The sequence below is a fragment of the Arachis hypogaea genome, chromosome 15, assembly GCF_003086295.3.
Source record: "Arachis hypogaea cultivar Tifrunner chromosome 15, arahy.Tifrunner.gnm2.J5K5, whole genome shotgun sequence".
NCBI classification, from domain to species: Eukaryota; Viridiplantae; Streptophyta; class Magnoliopsida; order Fabales; family Fabaceae; genus Arachis; species Arachis hypogaea.
The window spans coordinates 37,185,929-37,204,829 of NC_092050.1; the positions used below are offsets into that span (position 1 = coordinate 37,185,929).

General features: G+C 36.9%; 1 non-coding gene across 1 annotated transcript; it reads right to left on the reverse strand.

The window, feature by feature from the left end:
- Nucleotides 1-17,185: 17,185 nt before the first annotated feature.
- LOC112753677 (small nucleolar RNA R71) lies at nucleotides 17,186-17,289 on the reverse strand. The gene has a single exon (XR_003178051.1). It is a non-coding gene; the product is annotated as a small nucleolar RNA R71 (small nucleolar RNA).
- Nucleotides 17,290-18,901: the final 1,612 nt, after the last annotated feature.

Below are 18,901 nucleotides of genomic sequence, written 5' to 3' on the forward strand. Positions count from 1 at the left end.
GCGATGGTTCGCTTTAGTTTTCCTGTGTCTTTGGTATGAACTACAGTGGCTGCAGAATTCCTATGTACCTAATCATCTTGATGTGATATTAAAACCATTATGTACTCCCAAGTCTCTAACATCTCTTTCAATTCATGAAAAGAGGGTTGGGTTAGGTTAGGTATGTTAAATCCTGTCATTTTTAATTGAGAACAAAATAGGTAGACCTTGTTTTGTCAATTAGTTACTTTGTTGATTGATTTTTCTCTCTTTAATGAGATTTTGTTCTAAGCAATGTTAGGGGAAAATAGTTCTGCATCATCATCGATTCCTGCTCTGTAATCCGCTGCTGTTCCGTGCTCTCCTCTCTGCTTGCGTCCGCTACGATGTCCCCCACTTGGTCTGCTGAGGTTCGGTTACGGTGTGTGTTTGGATTAAGCTTATTTTCTATTATTAATCAAAGAGTCATTTAGCTGAATATGTTCTCTCTGTGTAAAAAGTTAAGCATAGAACTTTTGTTATAATTCAATTTAGTTTGAAATTAAAAGAGTCATATAGTTGAACATGTTCTCTCTATGTAAAAAGTTAAGCATAGAAGTTTTGTTTTAATTCAATTTAGTTTGAAATTAAGCTAAGTTGTTTTATTGAGCATAATATTAATGTTAATGGTTGTTTCTTAATTGCTAGTTAGTTTATTTTGTTTCTTAATTGCTAGTTGGTTTAATTGCTAGTTGGTTGATTCTCTCAATGGATGTATTAGTGTTTCACTAAATGAGTATTTAAATTTTGGTAAATATTTAGGGAAAAAATTTGTTTGATGACTCGGCTGAGAACATTCTCGGTGGCAGCAGACTTGGAAACAAATTTTGCGACTCTTCTAAGAGCCAAGTCCTTAGGAGTTCCTCAACAGATAAAGAGAGAGCAAATAATGTTGCTAAAGATCAAAGTTGTGATATGCTTTGTGTTGCATGTTTCTCTTCTATGCTTCTTGTAGTTTGCATTTTGTTTGATGCTAATCAATGTTCTTTTAATTACTTTCACAGTTACATGTTGATTGAGAATGCTACTTGCTGCAGTAGGTTCTTCGTCGGTAACGGCTTAGCTAGTGTCAACGTGTATAGATTTTAAACTTTTAAGTTTTTTGGGTGTGCAAACAATGAATTAATTAATTCTAATTTGGATTTGAATTTAGTTTGGTGCATTTTAAGTTGTAAAATGATGCAAAGCAATGAGTACTACTTTTCTTTATTATGTATATTTTTCTTTAATCAAACTTCAGCGACACAAAAATTTGTCTGTAAATCAAATTTAATGGTAAATGTTCAATTAATTTTTTTAGTGATTTGATTCAAATAGTTAAACTTATTTATCGACACTAAATTTAAATAGTTGGAACTAATTTCAATGCAACATGAGAAAACTATTGTAAATAAAGAATTATATAATTACAAAAAACCGTTGTGAAAAGTCACAAAAGACAATGGTGTTAAAACCGTTGTCAAAGACAACTACAAAATGGCATGGAATTAAAACCGTTGCAAAAAGAAACACCAAAGGCAACGCTTTTAAACCGTTGTCTTTGTGAATAACAAAACTATAACAACTTAAAACCGTTGCCTATCCAGTTATGGTTTTAAACCGTTACGTCATAAAAGACAATGGTTTTAAACCGTTGTCTATTCAGTAATGGTTCTAAACCGTTCTTTAAAAATTGTTGTCAAAACCGTTATCTATGCTTGTAACTATGGCAACGGTTTTTTAGTTGCCGTTGCCTTAGATAAAAAACCATTACCTTTGAGCATTGGTAACGGCCGCATATACCACAGGTGAAAAACTGTTGTCAAAGCGTTGCCTAAAGTTTTAGGAACGGTTTTCCGATCTATGGAAACGGTTTTTGACCGTTGCGAAAACCCTTATTTGTTGTAGTGAATTAAGATCCACAATCTCCAGCCACCTCAATCACCTCAATCAAGCAAACAATTTCGTTATACAAAATAATTCAATTCAATCCATAATATTTACGTAATCATAGAGTAAATATATTTTTTGTTTTAATATCAATTTATAACAACTCTTGAAAGAAAAATAAGTTTAAGAAAAATGCCCCTACCTCGATTGCGATTTATCCACATGACAGAAACTCTTTTTCTCACAGTCCACAACAACACAGCCTTAACCACAGTTCCTTACTGCTTCAGCAACAACAGCCATAACTTTAAATGCGATACGAAATAACCAAAACTCACCCTAAAGCAATAACGCCACAAATTCCTCAATAACGTAGAGCAAAAAAGCGACTAAACCAGTTTTTGGAGTAAAGAAACTTACTGAAATCGAGGCTAAGTGGGGAAACGAAACTGCAGCGGCTCCGAAGAGCTCCAGCAGCGATCAAAACTCCAGTGACGGTGGCTGTAACAACATGCAATGACAATAAAGCTCCCGAAATATCAAAAGGATGCCGGCAGCATTTCCGACAATGGAAGCGACGTATCTCGGCGGCGAAGGCTCGACCATCCATTACCCGCAACGGCGACGCAGCGTACGACGGTGACTCGGCAGATCGGTGGTGAGGGGAACCAACCCAGTCTCGGATCTCTCTCTCTCTCTCACGCATCTCTCCTCCGCGACAGCGCAGTTGGCGGCGACAAGGACGAACGGCGGCGCGAGCAGCAGTACGCCATGGCGGCAGCGAGCTTTTCCTTCCCCAGTGCCTTCCCTCTCTCTCGGGTCTCCCTTCCCCGTTTTCCTCTTTCTTTCTTCTTTTCTTTCTTTCATTTCACAGGACCGTGCATGTGTGTTGGTGAGGAAGAGGGTGAGCTGAGTGTTGTTTAGTTAGGGTGAGGGTTTGGGTTAGGAAATTTTAATAAAATATGGATAATAATGTAATTTTATAAGATAAAGAAAAGATAGAATAATAATTAAGAAAACCAATTTAAATATAAAATATTTATCTTTGAAAATACCTTTTTAATTACTAATTTGTAATTTATTTTCAATTAAATAATAATTTAATAAAAATTGGAGATAAGTAAATTAATTCTTCTTTATTTACAAAATAAGGTTAAAAATCTAAATATTTAAAATTAAAGCATATAAAGCATTCGCTATTTTTCAATTATAAGAATTGTAAATAATAAATAAGGATTTACTTAACTTATATCTAAAAATCTCTAAAAATATCATTTTAAATAAATATAATAGATCATAAATAATTTATTAATAACTTTTCAAAATTTGGGGTCTTACATCCTACCCCACTTATAAAAATTTTCGTCCTCGAAAATTAACTTAATACGCAAAATACTAAAATAGTTTTGAATACTTTACTTTTGTATACTTTAGAAAAGCAGGGGTCTTGGCATATATATAATCTTCCAAATACATGCCCTATAACTTGAATATATACATATAAGGAAGAAAATGTGAGGTACAAGGCAGGAGATACAAGATAGGCTCATTGTAAAAAGGTTATATGGTTTCGAGACTTTGCAAAAACTTGAAGGAACAAAATAGAGTGTAAATCAAGAAAGGTGTTCACAAAGAAAAGCGGTAGTTAATGTGGTAAAAGGCTACAAAGCATGCTGGTATTAAGACGATGGATATAACGTTCTATCGCAGATCTCGTATCCACTTCAGAACTTCAACTTCCAACTCCATCCAGACGCATCTCCACCATTACCAACCACACTATATCAAATAACTCGTCCGAGAGTTCTCGACCTCTTCACTCCCTTCGTACTCCCGCTACCAGTCACAAGTCTAACATGCGCAAAACTCTTTCGCACGAAAACTAAAACTCCACAGCTTCCCGTGATATTGCGCACTTAGAAAAAACTTCACCTTTCCACGTTCATGAACCACGTCTTAAAGAACTAACGCATCGCTTACTATACTTAAGGTTCGCACTTGACATTAAAACAAATCTCGAGTTTACTCAGAAGGATACTAGACCTCAGAAAAGAAGGACAAGTGACAAGGACAACACTCTTAAGGATTTGAAGAGCTGCTGAGATCACAAGTAAACAAGGATATACAAGCAATGAAGAATGTTAGGACGAAAATCAAATCACAAGTCTAGAAAAGGATTTCGAATCAAGGGAATTCAACATGAACATTAAGAAGAAAGCAATGCAATAGTTTGAAATAAAATTAAGTCGAGTAAAAAAAGTATGAGATCGTAGGAGAAGAATAACTAAAGCCATGATAATGCTTGCAAAGTTTTAAATGTATGATTATAAATGCCTTCGAATACATTATTCATGAAGAAGGAAAACTTTAAGGAAATCATTAACATTCCAGAAGAAAAGTACGCAACAAACATTTTACAAAAATAATAGTAAAAACATAAATGTTATGTTGTTTTAGAACAAATTCAAGTCGAAATAGAGTATGCAACATTTGAAAATAGAAACTAGTTTGGTTGAGAGAAAAACATTTTTCTCGAATATCTTAAAAGGTATTTAGGTGCATAACCAAACAAAAACATGCATAAAAACTTTGGGAGGCAATTAAGTTTCATGTTGAGAAGAAAACCCGAGATAAAGTTTTGGCCGAAAGAGGAATAGAGGATGCATTACAAACAGACAGGTTTTGAACTACATAAGGGAGCTTTCAAAGCATGTGCTTGATGCACCACTATTTCGTGGTACATCTTGTGCTTAATTGAGTGAATTTTATCCACTAAACTCACACTTATTCATATAATTCGCATGGTTTTACATTTTCCTTCCTACTTTTGTACTATGATTGAAAACATGCTTCTTTGGCCTTAAATTTGCTATGTTTAATCCTCTCTTATCACCATTCGATGTCGTGATATGTGTGTTAAGTGATTTCAGGGTTTATAGGGTAGGAATGGCTTAGAGGATGGAAAGGAAGCATGCAAAAGTGGAAGGAATACAAGAAGCTGAAGGAACTGAAAAGCTGTCAGGCCTGACCTCTTGGCACTCAATCGATCATAACTTGAGCTACAGAGGTCCAAATGAGGCAGTTCTAGTTGTGTTGGAAAGCTAACATCCGGGACTTTGCAACGATATATAATTTGCCATAGTTACCCTGAAGATCGGTGATGCGCACGCGTAGATCACGCGCACGCGTGACCTGGAGAAAATTCAATCCACGCGTACGCGTGGATGACGCGTACGCGTGACTTTGCCGCGTGCTGGACGTATCAAAAATCGCTGGGGGCAATTTCTGGACTGTTTTTTACCCAGTTTTCGGTCCAGAAAATACAGATTAGAGGCTATAAAGTGGGAGAATCTATTCATTCATTAACACAACTTTCATATACATAGTTTTAGGTTTTTAGATATAGCTTTTAGAGAGAGAGGCTCTCTCCTCTCTCTAGGATTTCCTAGTTTTATGCTTTTGAGTTGGATATTACATTACAAAGAGTTACTGCCTCCGTGAAGTCTTTATCATTCTAGTTTGTTTTCTTTTTTCCTTACTCTTTCATATCCTTAATCTTTATTCAGAGTTATAATTGGATTGTTTTTAGAATTTATTAATGCAAAAGATACTTTTCTATTTAATTTTTTTATCCGTTGATTATTCTCACTTCCATTCCAAGTAATTTGATTATCATGTCTATTTTCTACTCCATTCTCCCAACAACGAAGATGGTATCCATGTTGATGTAGTAGACTCCCAACTTGACATGGGGGTTGATTAAAAGGAGACACTTGAGTTGGAATGCTTAAGTGATTAGTTAAATTGGAAGTTGTTGGCTAATTCTCTATTTACTAATGCTAGTCCTTCCCAATGGAGAGGATTAGGATTTACGAATAAGAGTTAGCTCAATCCCTTGACTTTTCTTTATTTAGTAAGGGTTAACTAAGTGAAAATAACAACCTTTTGACACTACACTTGAGAAAATCCAACAAGGATAGAAATTCCAATTAATCATCCTCCCAGTCAAGGCTTTTTATTTTAATTACATAAATCTCTTGTTAATTGCTTTAATTTATAATTATTTATTTTCCCATTCCTCATTCCAAAATTTCTCAGAAAACTCATAACCAATAATAAATACACCTCCCTGCAATTCCTTGAGAGACGACCCGAGGTTTAAATACTTCGGTTATTACTTTATAGGGGTTTTGTTACTTGTGACAACCAAACTTTGTACGAAAGGATTCTTTGCTGGTTTAGAAACTATACTTGCAACAAGAATTTATTTGTGAAATTCTTTACTAACAGAAAATCCGATTCGTCAAAATGGCGCCGTTACCGGGGAATTGCAAATGTGTGCCTTATTATTGGTTATTGTAAATATTTGCTTTTTAGGAGTTTATTTTCATTAATTTTTATTAGTTTTTATTTTCTTTAGCTACTATGAATTCTCACCCCTTTGGTTTCAAGTTTGGTTCCAATGTTGTTGTAAGAAATGGAAGCTATAATGAGAACAGGTATCAAGGTTGGAAGAATCAAAGATGGGAGGAGCCACAAGGATTTGATCAACCCTCTTGGCAACAACCGCCTCCAATGCGCTATAACCAACAACCATTCTATGATGCCTACCAAGATAATAGTTATGGTGGACCCTTTCCTGACAACCAACCTCCACCCAATTACTATGGTCAAGAGCCATTCTGAGGTGCGTACCAAGATGATAGATATGGTAGACCCCCTTATAGTTACCAACAAGCCCCACCCTATGCTTATGAACCACCTCCACAATATACCTTTGAACCACCATACTCATAAGCCTCCTACTACCAAACACCCTCGCATGATCATAACTATTATCCACCATATCAAGCACCTTATGAGTCATATGAACCATATATGGGACCACCCCAATTCCAACTCAATTACTCCCAAGGACCACCACCTCCATATACACCATGTCCATATCCATCAATCCAAGAGTCTTATGATCCTACTTATGATATCCAAGCAGAACAAGAGTCAAGTAATTGTCTCAAGGAAACAGTGGATCAATTTCAAGCAACCCTTCGTCAATTGGACCGAGCGGTAAGTCGAATAGCACCCGAAATTTTCATGGCTAAAGAATCTCAACTTGAGAACAAGGAATTGAAGTGTGTTGTGCAACAAGTGGAAAAGATGGAGAGTGATGAACCACCACATCCTTATTATGATGAACCAACCTCTTATCATGAACCCTTCCTCCCAAGTAATGCACCCTCATATCCACCCCAATCTTCAATGAATGAAACCATTGGTGTACTTCTTCAAGGGCAAGAAGAGATGGAAAAGAAGATACTAGAATTCGCGGCTGCCTTGACCAAGGTAGTAAACCAATTAGCTTCCCAACATTTGAACACTCAAACTCCATGGCTACATGTGGAGAATCTAAAGAAGAGCGTAGCATGAAGGAGACACTAGAAATTTCGGTGGAGAATGAGGAACGTGGCTTTGTATTGGAACAAGTGGAGGAAGCCATAATAATTGTAGAGGAAGAAGTGGTTGAAGATTTAGGAGATGCTGAACCTCCATGGGAATCTAGAGTTATAGAGTACTCCTCCAATAAGATTGAAATTCAAGTCAAGAAGGCCAGTGCACAACCAACATGGCATATTTCCTATGAAGACTTGGATGGGATAGATCAAGAAGCAAGTTCCCTTGGTGATGAGGATCATGAATCAAGCCCTTCTGATGAAGAATCTGCATCTGTAAATGAGCTCCTTGAATATGAAGACTCTTCTCTGATTGAGTCTGCAAATGATGTGGAAGTAGAAGCCCTTCGAAAAGGGTCGACGGGAGTTGAGTACGCTTTGTCAAGTATGTCGGAGACTTCTCTACCTAGGATGCCATCTACTCATTCACTTGAGTGGGTAAAGCTTATCTTTGTTCGCTTTACTATCCCACTTGAGTATGGTATTCTTGAAATGGATGGTCAACTTAGGAATATTTGTGACATTAAGCGTAAGAGAAGAATGTTTAGTGGTTGGAGTTGCAAATCAAGACTCATCAAGGTTGATATTTCAAGAGCTAGATGTAAGGGCTCAACTGGTGATAATTTGGTTAGATCTAAAAGAAGAGTTTGGTACTCCGTAGAGAATTTAGATTGCTTACCACCCAGATGGAATCATCATGTTCCACTTGAAGACAGGTGCAGAAACAAGATTTGGGATCCAGGCATAGATGAGGATCGACTTTGGGAGCTCAAAGCTTGTGAAGAACTCCATCAAAGCTTGGGGAATGTATCTGGAATTGATAGAGAATGTTGGAAGTACAAGCATTGGTGGAAGTTTCAAGATGAGTTCAAGCATAAGCCATCATGACACGGAGCTCACCAAATGTCCAATTTAAGGACAATAACTAAAAGTGCTAGGTGGGAGACAACCCACCATGGTATAATCGTTCCTTTTTATTCTTAATCTTACTTTATTTTATTTTTTTTACCAGTGTTCATTCATAATTTCTGCATATTCACCTGCATTCTGCATTTTGCATTCTGCATACACAAAAAAAGGGGAATTGACGCGCAAGCGTCCACGATGCGCACGCGTCGTTTGTGTGTGCACCCTAAACAGAAAGTTGCGCGAGAGACGCGCGGGAGGGATGCGTGGCGCACAAGCCACCCCACGCGTACACGTACCTCACGCGTACGCGTCCCCTGCAAAAAGTTCAACCCACGCGTAAGCGTTAGCAACGCGTACGCATGGACATGAAAATCGGCGTAAAAGCGTGCTGAACAGAGGGTTGTGCTGCCCTCACGCTGGAACTGTGCTAGAGGCACAAAACGACCCATGCATACGCGTCCTTGACGCGTGCGCGTCCTTTCGCTTTCAGACCACCCACGCGTACGCGTGGGCGACGCTTACGCGTCACATGGCCAACTCAGTTTTCACGCGTACGCGTGATGCACGCGTACGCGTCGCATCCCGTTTTTCATTCCCTTATCCTTTCTTCTCTCTTTTCTCTTTCTTTCTTCCTCATTTCTTACTTTCTTTTTCTTCATTTATTTAACTTCTCATCCTTATTCTCTTTCATTCTATTTTCTTTATTACATTTGCATACTTTCATTCATTGCATTTTTATCCTGTGCATGTTTTATTTTCTTTTCTAAATTTATTATTTTACCATTGGTGTTCAAATGTTCTTATTCAACTGTTGTATCTTTTCTGGTATTATTTTGGTGCTCAGTGACTTGTTTTACACTGTTGGGTGACATTATTTATCTGTAAATGCCAATCTTTTATGATACCTATGTTCCTTTTGCATTGACATGAATTTATATTGTCTTTCCTTACCCACTCTCTTCCCCATTGTTGCAAATTTTGCACCACTGGTATGCCATGTGCTTCTATTATTTTCTCACTTGCATGTTTTAGGTACCATATAATTGAGACCCTCATTATTTGGCATTAACTCACCCATACTTTATTTATTTTCTTATCTTTATTTCTGGGTTACTTTTCTTCCTTTTTATCTTCTTTCAGGATGGCCACCGAAGAAGGAAAAGGAAGAACTTCTATATGGGGTAACAAACAAGTCCATCTGCACAATCTCTAGAGAAAAGCATAAGTTGGAACAACCCGTCCACTTGCACATCTCAGCATGCATCGAGGACGGTGCAATCTTTAAGTGTGGGGAGGTCGATACCTATCTCCATGGGTTAGTTATTTTCTTCCCAACACCGATGTCTTATTTTCTTTATTAGTTCATTTTTGTATTTACATGTTTGATTGTATATTTTCTTGATTTTGTGCATATTTTACCACTTCTTGGTTAAAGTAATGAGTTTCTTTTCAAGACCCTTTTTATAGTATTTCACTAATTTAAATTGAAAAATTTGTGTTAAACTTGTTTGAAGACTGTAAATTGGAACATGATTTTTAAGTTAAGAACACACAACCTGTGAGATTTGAGCTTAATTACATGGTTACACTATTTAACCATAACATTTTAATCTTGTGTGTTTTCTTCTCTATAATTGTAATCTATATTTTATTTCATTCTATATGTCCAATATTTAATGTGTTATATGCATGCATATGATTGAGGCCATTACTTGTTTTTGCTCACTTATCCGAAATAGCCTACCCTTTTAATTACCTTTGTTAGCCACTTTGAGCCTTTTAATCCCCATTTGTTCTATATTTTACCACATCACTAGCCTTAAGCAGAAAAATAATTAATTACCTCAATTGAATCTTTGATTAGCTTAAGATAGAGATTGTGTGTTAACTAAGTATGGGAAAATTGTGGGAACATGGGTTAATAAGGGAATGTGTTATGTTTCTACTTTATTCAAATATTGAAAATTTGGGTACCTACTCATGTGAGACCAGAAAAATTAAAAATCCATGTGCATTGATATGTTATGTTTACTTTTATATTTTTAATCAAAAAAAAGAGAGAAAAAGAAAAAAATAAGAAAAAAATAATAAATAAAAATATATATATATTTCCAGCATAAATAAATAAATAAATAAGGGGACAAAATTACCCCAATGCTAAGTTTAATAAAAGATCAATGCATATGTGATAAAAATTAAAGAAAAGTTGATGCATGAGTATGTGAAATATACAAAAGTGGGAATTTTGGGTAGCTAGGCATGATTTTAGAATTACATAGAATGTGTATGTATGTTAAGTGCCAACTTAGGTTAATCAAAGATTCATATTATAGCTCACTTGGCCATACATATATCCTCACCATTACCTTAGCCCCATTACATCTTGAAAAGACCTCATGATGTTTGCACTGGTATACTAAATATTTGTTGATTGGTTAGATGAAGAACAAAGTTTTAGAAAATATGATTAGAGAAGAGTAGAGTGATCAACCGAAGACACTTGAGAGATTAGAGTGCATATACACTACCAGTGAGGGTTCAATGCTTGATTCTATGTTCCTTGCTTTCATAAGCTATCTTCTTACAGGTTTACTTGTCTTTACTATATGATTTGGATTAGTGAAATTTGATTCATATTTGTCTTAGAGAATTTGTTTACTTTTAACCAAGTAGGTAGAAGTACTTTTGCATTTAGTTGCATTCACATTCATAAGTTGTATTGCATTGCATAAGTTCCACCATTTCGCCTTCACTCTTTATAGTCTCTCTTGAGCTTAGCATGAGGACATGCTAATGTTTAAGTGTGCGGAGATTTGATGCACCACTATTTCATGGTATATCTTGTGCTTAATTGAGTGGATTTTATCTACTAAACTCACACTTATTCATATAATTCGCATGATTTTACATTTTCCTTCCTACTTTTGTGCTATGATTGAAAACATGCTTCTTTGGTCTTAAATTTGCTATGTTTAATCCTCTCTTATCACCATTCAATGCCGTGATATGTGTGTTAAGTGATTTCAAGGTTTATAGGGTAGGAATGGCTTAGAGGATGGAAAGGAAGCATGAAAAAGTGGAAGGAATACAAGAAGCTGAAGGAACTGAAAAGCTGTCAATCCTGACCTCTTGGCACTCAATCGATCATAACTTGAGCTACAGAGGTCCAAATGAGGCAGTTCTAGTTGTGTTGGAAAGCTAACAACTGGGGCTTCGTAATGATATATAATTTGTCATAGCTGCCCCAAAGATAGGTGATTCGCACGTGTGGATTACGCGCACGCGTGACCTGGAGAAAATTCAATCCACGCGTACGCGTCACTTTGCCGCGTGCTGCACGTATCAGAAATCACTGGGGGCAATTTCTGGGCTATTTCTGACCCAGTTTTTGGCCCAGAAAACATAGATTAGAGGCTATAAAGTGGGGGAATCCATTCATTCATTAACACAACTTTCATGTACATAATTTTAGGTTTTTAGATCTAGCTTTTAGAGAGAGAGGCTCTCTCCTCTCTCTAGGATTTAGGATTCCTAGTTTTATGCTTTTGAGTTGGATATTACATTACAAAGAGTTACTACCTCCGTGAAGTCTTTATCATTCTAGTTTGTTTTCTTTTTCCCTTACTCTTTCATATCCTTAATCTTTATTGAGAGTTACAATTGGATTGTTTTTAGAATTTATTAATGCAAAAGATACTTTTCTATTTAATTTTTTTATCCGTTGATTATTCTCACTTCCATTCCAATTAATTTGATTATCATGTCTATTTTCTACTCCCTTCTCCCAACAACGAAGATGGTATCCATGTTGATGGAGTAGACTCCCAACTTGACATGGGGGTTGATTAAAAGGAGACACTTGAGTTGGAATTCTTAAGTGATTAGTTAAATTGGAAGTTGTTGGCTAATTCTCTATTTACTAATGCTAGTCCTTCCCAAGGGAGAGGATTAGGATTTGCGAATAAGAGTTAGCTCAATCACTTGACTTTCCTTTATTTAGTAAGGGTTAACTAAGTGAAATTAACAACCTTTTGATACTACACTTGAGAAAATCCAACAAGGATAGAACTTCCAATTAATCATCCTCCCAGTCAAGGCTTTTTATTTTAATTACATAAATCTCTTGTTAATTGCTTTAATTTATAATTATTTATTTTCCCATTCCTCATTCCAAAATTTCTCAGAAAACTCATAACCAATAATAAATACACCTCCATGCAATTTCTTGAGAGACGACCCGAGATTTAAATACTTCGGTTATTACTTTTTAGGGGTTTTGTTACTTGTGACAACCAAACTTTTGTACGAAAGGATTCTTTGCTAGTTTAGAAACTATTCTTGCAATGAGAATTTATTTGTGAAATTCTTTACTAGCGGAAAATCCGATTCATCACTGCTGAATTAGAAACAATTTTATTAAAATTTGAAGGAATAGTTGTGGATATAGTCAAGTAAGTGAAAAATTGAATCAAAATTTTCTTTGAGAAGAATCTGAACAATAAGATTCAGAAACAGACCACAAGGGATCATGTATCACGCCAAAACGAGTTCAAGCAAAGAAATGCAAAGTTAAGGACAATCTTGCACAAGAATAATCCGAAACTTCTTTAAAAGGTTTAAAACGATGCTTTGAGAGGATATTTTGGAGTCACAACCTCATGAGAATGTTCAGGAATATTGAGATGTACTAAGAAGAAAATCGATTCACATTTCAGAAAAGAAACTCAAATCAAGGGAATTCAGACAGGACTTACAAAGCAAGTCACATCAAACAAGTTTATAGATGATCCAAAAGAATATGAAACTCACAAGGAAGGAATTCAAACAATAGCAAATTCTCAAATATTCCAATTGCTTTGATGCGTCAAACGAGTTCAAGGTGGCATAAAAAATACACAAGTCAAGAAGGGGAACTTTAAATAACACAGGGCAAAGGTCCAAGGAATTTAAACTGAAACATGCAGTTAAAATCAATCGATACTGCATATGAACAAAAGAACAAGCTTGGAAAAATAATCAGTTTGCCTTTCAAGAAAAAAAACCTATACAGGAATTTCAAAGCAAAGCATAAAAGAATAAGATGAGTAATGGAGCAACCTCGAGAATTAACTCCTAACGTTCCTAAAACATATGATTCGCGCTACCTATAATTTTCATATTGTCTACGATAACCCGTTAGCGCTTCCACATACACAAGTCAGTAGTGTAAGATCCAAAACCTTTGAAAAAGGGCTATCATTAGCTAATTTCAAATTCAGTGTTTCTGTAGCTTTAATTTCAGAAATTTCCTTATTAAAGAAAATTTAAGCAAGTTTTGATTTATTGAATTTGAAATAAGTTATGATTACTATCCAATTTTATAATTATTAGATTATTTTATATATTTAAATTATAAAGTTGGCAGTTATGAAATAATACGAATTTTATATATGATTCGGATTAAATAATTAATATTTTAAATACTAACACTGCTACTTTGGAAAATAAATCATTTAATTATATTATTCCTAATTATTTGATTTGGACATTTTATTGAAAATAATTGGTGCAATTGATGAGCAAATAGCATTTTTATAGATATTATTGTTGGGTTTTGATGCCAAGGCATCTTAGGCTAGTTTCACTAGCATTTTTCTGTTAGTTTTAGTTGTTTTATGCATTTTCTTGAGCTTAAAGTAACCAAGAATGGTTAAATGAATAACAAAGCAATGAACCATCCAAACAGTATGATTTTGATGCAAATTCCATGAGTTTTTAGTTATATTACTTGAATGCTATGAATGGAAGATTTCTCATGAAATTTTGCAAGACTTTGATGCAATTGTTTGGATGATTTCAGGGAAGAAGAGGCTAAGCAAGGAAGCAACAAAATCAATAAAGGAAGCTTGAATATCACATGTGGAGTTTAAGTTCCAGTTTAAGCCTAAACTGGAGCTTAAACGCCAGAATCATGAAGGCTAAGAAATGCTGGAATTGAAGTTTAACCTCCAGTTTAACCTTAAACTGGAGGTTAAACGCCAGAATGGAAGTCTCACCAAAGAAGCATGTCCACGTTTAACCTCCAGTTTGACCTTAAACTGGAGGTTAAACGCCAGAAGTGAGAAGAGCACCAAGGGGGGCAGTTCCACGTTTAACCTCCAGTTTAACCTTAAACTGGAGGTTAAACGCCAGAAAGGGGAAAAGCACCAGGGAGCCATTTCCACGTTTAAGCTCCAGTTTGACCTTAAACTGGAGCTTAAACGTGTTCGACCAAGTTTCTCCTCCAGGGTTGCTTTCTCCATTTCCACGTTTAAGCTCCAGTTTAGCCTTAAACTGGAGCTTAAACGTGTTCGACACCTCCAGGGCTACCTTTCTCCTCTTCCACGTTTAAGCTTCAGTTTAACCTTAAACTGGAGCTTAAACGTGTTCGACCTCCAGGATGGCTTTCTCCTCTTCCACGTTTAAGCTCCAGTTTAACCTTAAACTGGAGCTTAAACGTGTTCGACCTCCAGGATGGCTTTCTCCTCTTCCACGTTTAAGCTCCAGTTTAACCTTAAACTGGAGCTTAAACGTGTTCGACCTCCAGGGCTGCCCTTCCTATCTCCACGTTTAAGCTTCAGTTTAACCTTAAACTGAAGCTTAAACGTGTTCGACTACATGACTCTCCAAGGCTGCCTTCTTCCATTCCCACGTTTAAGCTTCAGTTTAACCTTAAACTGAAGCTTAAACGTGCTTCTACAAAAGGCTTCACTGGAAGTGTCTGGCGTTTAAGCTGCAGTTTAAGCTTAAACTGCAACTTAAACGCCACTCTTGGAAAAGGTTTCTGGGCCAAAAATATTGCGGTTTAAGTTAGTCTTTGAGCACAAACATTAACTTAAACTTACTCTGGCATGAAATCCAATTGAATATCATGGTTTATGGGATTGGGCCTGAAGGATTGATGAGTCTGAAATTTCAATTTGTTGAGTCATGTATTATTATTTGATTATCACTAAGTTGGCTCAATGAATGTTACAGAATTTGGATCAACAGCCTCATCAAGATTATGGATCATAAACCCAAGGCAAAAGGAAAGCAGGGAGAGGCCTCAAAGCCCAAGAAACACAACAGAAGCTCAATATAGAAAGTGTATAAATAGGATAGAATTTAAGTTAGGAAGGACTTTTACTTTTGCATTTTTAGCTAGTTTTCATATCTTTGTAATTGAATTCAGAGCTATGACTCACTAAACCCCTTTCATTGGGTTAGGGAGCTCTATTGTAATTCAATGAATCAATAATAGTTTTATCTTCTTCTTCAATCTTTTCTCTTGAATTTTGTTAGAAAGCTTCTCGATCTAATTCCATTGGGTAGTTGTCTTGGGAAAGAAACTACCCATAATTGGAATCCTTCGGAACCTTGGGAAAGGAATGGAGGATTCATGCTAGAGAAGCTTTCTCACAGTGAACTGGATTGGGGTTTGGATGGATATTGTGACATGTAATCCTACCAAATTGTGGTTCATGAAACTGTGTGGTATAATCAGTGATCGAGCATCATCTCTTCTTATGAACATTTAAACCAAGGGATTGGGAATTTGTTTGTTTTTAGAGAGAATTGGTGAGCCAAGGGATTGGGATCCAATCATATAAGATTGCCAAGCAAAATTCAATGAACGCATTGGTTGAGGAAGAGATAAACATGTTTTGATTCGGAGATCTCAATATCTCCTATAACCCAATGAATTCCCCATTTCTGATTTCCACTTTCTCTTTACATTCTGCAATTACATTCATGCAATCACCCCCATTCCCTTTTAATTTCAGCAATCTAGCTTCTGCTCTTTACTTCATGCAATTTAAGATTCCGCCATTTAAATTTCTTGTCATTTACTTTTCCCGCCAATTTTACATTCTGCAATTCTCATCTAAATCTTGATTCCGCTCAACTAGAACACACTTCTAATCCGAATTGCTCACTCAACCAATCCTTGTGGGATTCGACCTCACTCTATTGTGAGTTTTTACTTGACGATAACCGGTGCACTTGCCGGAAGGAATTTTGCCGATCGTGCAATTTCCTAAATCATAGCATAACTAGTTTATGCGCATCAAGTTTATGGCGCCGTTGCCGGGGATTGGTTTTCGATTGACAATTCTCAAATTGGAAGTTAACTAGATTGAGCAATTTTTCTTGCTTTGTTAATTCTGTTCAAGTTACTTGTTGAATTTTAATTTCTGCACTCGGTTACATGCTTTCTTTCTTTATGCCTTTAAATTCAAGCAACTAACTCACTGACTCACTAACTGTTTGAATTAATTCCTCAATTGCTCTAACCATACTCTTCCATTAACCAAGAGTATTTCACTTGTTTGTTGCCTGTGCTGTGTTCTTGTATGACAGGTAGGAGAGGAGAGACATCAACTCCTCCATATACCGAACCAGAGAGGACCCTTCATAGACTGAGAAGGGAAGCAAGAGGGAAGAGAGTACTGGGAGAAGAGGAATCTGAAGGAGAATCTGAGGACAATTTTGAGGAAGCTTTAGATCTCAACATGGATAGAGAAGTTCACAACCATGAGAGAGCTGATGGAAACAATGCCATTCCTGAGAGGAGGGTTCTTAGTTCATACATAAACCCAACCTCTGGGAATTGTGGTAGCAGCATCCAGAAACCACCCATTCAGGCCAACAATTTTGAGCTCAAACCACAGCTAATATCACTTGTGGAGAATCATTGTTCATTTGGTGGAAGTGCTAATGAAGACCCAAACCAACATCTCACAAAATTCCTGAGAATTTGTGACACTGTGAAGTCCAATGGAGTCCAGGAAGATGCATATAAACTGCTTTTGTTTCCATTTTCACTTCGGGACAAGGCAGCTAAGTGGCTGGAATCATTCCTAAGGGGGAGCCTAACAACCTGGGATGAGGTGGAAAGCAAGTTTCTGGCACGTTTCTACCCCCCACAAAAGGTCAATAGGCTTCGATCTGAGGTTCAGACGTTTAGACAACAAGATGGTGAAACTCTCTACGAGGCATGGGAGAGATTCAAGGATTTGACAAGGAAATGCCCACCAGACATGTTCCATGATTGGGTGCAATTGCATATTTTCTATGATGGACTCTCTTATGAATCAAGGAAGGCTGTAGACCATTCATCAGGAGGTTCATTGAACAGGAAAAAGACTGTGGAAGAAGCCATTGAAGTGATTGAGACAGTGGCTGAGAATGAGTACTACTATGCATCAGAGAGGCACAACACTAAGGGAGTCATGGAGCTGAACCATGTTGATACAATTCTAGCCCAAAACAAGGTGTTTGCCAAGCAACTAGCAGAGCTTACCAGGCAATTAGAAACAAAGCAAGTGGCTGCAATACACACACAAGATCAAGAGGAAGTAAGCATTGAAGGAGGTGATTGGGAAGAGGCCAACTATGTGGGAAACCAACAAAGGCAATCATATGATCCACATTCCAACACTTACAACCCAGGATGGAAAAATCACCCAAACTTTGGGTGGGGGAACCAACAAACCCAACCACAAAACCACAAACCTTACAACCACAACCAACATAACAATTCCACATACCAAAACTCCAACCAAAGATCATACCAAGCCACACAAAACACTTACTCCCAACCATCATATCATGGCCAAAATAATCAACCTACCCAACTTAATCCGAACCAACAATTTCAAGATCAATTAAACCGGATAGAAGGAATGATGGCAACCATGAATCAAGACATAACCGAATTGAAAAGCTTCAGGGATGATGTGAGAGCTACCTTAAGAAACCATGGTGAAAAACTCAAGAGGATGGAGTCTCAAGTAGGAGAGCTATCTCAACAGGCCGCCAAATCAACTGCAGTGTTCCCTAGTGACACAGAAAAGAATCCTAAAGGGGAACAAAAGAGAGTGAGATGGGAAGAATGCAAGGCCATCACCATATTGAAGGAAGTTTCAGAAGAAGAAGGAATCAGGCCCTCAGAGCAGGATCCAGAAATCTTGAAGGAAGGTGTGGAAGAAGTTAAGCAGGAAAGTGGAACTGAGCAAGCCAAGGAACTGCAAAAAGGCATGCTGGAAATATACCAACCAAAAGCACCATTTCCTCAGAGGTTAGGAGGAGGTGAAAAAGGGAAAACCTATTCAAGGTTTTTAGAGACATTTAAGTCTCTCCATATCAATATTCCCTTTCTTGAGATTCTCCATCAAATGCCTACACACATCAAGTATTTAAAGGAATTGTTGAGCAAGAAAAGAGTTTTGAAGGGAGGACAAACGGTAACAATGAACAAAGAATGCAGTGCTCTGATCAAGAAAGACACAGTCTCTAAGAAAACAGACCCAGGAAGTTTTCATATTCCTTGCATCATAGGAGAAACAAAAATTGACAGAGGATTCTGTGATCTAGGAGCTAGCATAAATGTGATGCCTCTAACTCTTATGAAGAGGCTACAACTGAATGAGGTGAGATCCACTGATGTAATCATACAACTGGCTAACAAAACTCAGAAGCAAGCTGAAGGGGTAGTTGAGAATGTGCTGGTGAAAGTGGGAGATTATTACTTCCCCACAGACTTTGTCATTTTGGACATGGAGGAAAGCTACTTACACCCTATCATTCTGGGCAGACCATTTCTAGCCACTACTAGAGCGCTCATAGATGTAGAACAAGGAGAGCTAATTCTG